This window comes from Carlito syrichta, unplaced genomic scaffold (genome assembly GCF_000164805.1).
Source record: "Carlito syrichta isolate Samal-C Ts95f unplaced genomic scaffold, Tarsius_syrichta-2.0.1 Scaffold69333, whole genome shotgun sequence".
Taxonomy (NCBI): Eukaryota; Metazoa; Chordata; class Mammalia; order Primates; family Tarsiidae; genus Carlito; species Carlito syrichta.
Window position 1 is genome coordinate 79,055 of NW_007013429.1, and position 2,563 is coordinate 81,617.

Genomic DNA, 2,563 nt, shown 5'->3' on the forward strand with positions numbered 1-2,563 from the left:
TATCCTCTGCAATTGATTGAGACTGGGAAGCAGAAAAAGGCAACACATGCCCAAATTTAGCTTTAAAAACGTCATCAACAACTTCATCACAAAAAGCGTAGAGTTCTGTGAATCTGTGCAAAGGTTTTAAAATTCTCAAATTTCAATCGGTAGAAGATTGAAACTTATTTGTATGCTATTACAAATTGTGTGTGCACCACGACCCGTTCAAGTTCATTTCGGTTTCACTGTTTCTTTTTTATTTTTGTGACCCGGAGTCTCACTCTGTCGCCCAGGCTGGAGGGCAGCGGCCGCTCCCGGCCACCGCAGCCTCGACCTGCTGGGCTCCGGCGACCCTTCTGCCTCAGCCTTCCCAGTGGCTGGAACTACCGGCGCGCGCTACCACGCCCGGCTCATTTTTTGATTTATTGTAGAGATGAGGTCTCGCCAAGTTGCTCAGGCGGGTCTTGAACCTGCGGGCTCAGGCAATCCTCTCGCCTCCACCTCTCAAAGTGCTAGGGTTATAGGCATGAGCCACTACTGCCAGCTTCACTGGTTTCTTCTTTTAGTAAGAATACGGTTGTCGAGGGAATTGGCTTAGCCCACGGGTTCGAGACCAGCCTGGGCAAATTGGCGAGACCTCATCTCTACAATAAATCAAAAAATTAGCTAGGCAGGGCGGCGCGTGCCTGTAGTTCCAACTACTCGGAAGACTGAGGTGAAAGGATCGCCGGAGCCCAGCAGGTTGAGGCTGTGGTGGCCGGGAGCGGCCACTGCACTCCAGTCTGAGCGACAGAGTGAGACTTCAACTCAAAAAAAAAAAAAAAAAAAAGCATATGGGGCACAGTGTCACCACGACACTGTGCCCCACCAAAATTTGTATTTGCGTTATCCTCACAAAAACACAATAACTTTATTTCCCATGTAAAACATTCAAATTGAATTTGGAATAGTATTTGCATAAGTCCGCTGTTCCACTCTGCAAGAGTGAACTTCCCAAAGCTCTGCTTTGATTCCATGAACTGGATGAAAGAATTAAATCGTGATCAGAATTAACTGGTTTTTCTCCTTGGAGAATCTGAGGGCGCCAGTTTCCTCTCTGGAAAGTCCTTATGGAGTCAACGCATCATCAGCCATCACCTCCACTGTCGCATACGCACAAGAAAAACCAGAATTAATGCGCGCTGAATTAACTTAAAGAATAGTCGGTCAGGGCTGGGCACGGTGGCTCACACGTGTAATCTCAGCGTTTTGGGAGATTGAGGCGGGAGGCTTGCTTGAGCCCAAAAGCTCTAGACCAGACGGTGCAACACAGCGAGATCCGTATCTTAATGATAATAATTAGCCCAGCGTGGTGGCATGCACCCGTAGTTCAAGCTACTTGGGAGGCTGAGGCCGAAGCCTCAGAAGCCCGTCTGAGCCCAGGAGGTCAAGGCTGTGGTGAGCTGTGATCGTGCCACCGCACTCCAGCTGGGGCGACAGAGTGAGACCCTGACTCAAAAAAAGAAAAGAAAAGAAAATAGTCATTTGATCTGAGTGAAAAGTCATACCGCTCAGAGTGATCTTGACGGCTATTTGGGTGAAATCTGTGTCTTGGGGCACAACCTTCTTAGAATGACTAACTTCTAAAGTCGTGCTTTGTGTCTTAGGTTTTCTGTGGCCAGTGAAATCGCCACAGAACCCGCAGTGGCAGAAATGTCAACACACACTTTGCACAAGTCACACATTTGTCATCGACTTCCTTAAGAAACAGAAGTACAGTACTTACATTTTCATTAAACATTTGGTTTTTTAGCTCATTGCTGCCAGAAGGGTCTGTTGCACATTTTAAAAGCATTGCCAAATAGTAAAATAAACAAAGAGTGGAGTTCGGCCCTGCAAAAAATGACAAAGCCAGCGTCACCAGAGCACCCAGCCCCCTCCGTGCGCTCGGGCCACAGCGGCCCAATCTCCGTGCGCCATGGTTATGTCACAGCCTCCAAACATGTGTCCACAGACCTGGCATCTGCAGCTCAGCTGTCCTCCCCGGCTGCTCTCTCCCTCGGTGACTTCATGCCGTGTTGTGGCTGCAGGTGTCACTCATGTGATGACAGCGTCCAATGGCGTCTCGTCGTCTCCGCTCTTGTCCCCAAATGCCAGACTTGTGCATCCAGTTCCCGCTGGCCATGTCCACCTTCATATGTCCCAAACTGAAGTCCTGCCTGTTCCCCTAAAGAAACCGCCCCATCCTCAATCTCATCTTCCTGTCGGTTGGGGACAACTTCATACTTGCGGGGACTCGGACCCGGCACCGTGGCCTGGTCCCACTTCTCACACCTGCATTCAGCTGAGAAGCTTGGTGGCACTGCTTTCAAAATGGCTCTAGGGCCGGGCGCGGTGGCTCACGTCTGTCATCCCAGCACTTTGGGAGGCCGAGGCGGGAGGAATGCCTGAGGCCAGGGGTTCGAGACCAGCCTGGGCAACTTGGTGAGAACTCATCTCTACAATAAATCAAAAAATTAGCCAGGCATGGTGGCACGCAACAGTAGTTCCAGCTCCTTGGAAGGCTGAGGCGGAAGGATGGCCGGAGCCCAGCAGGTCGAGG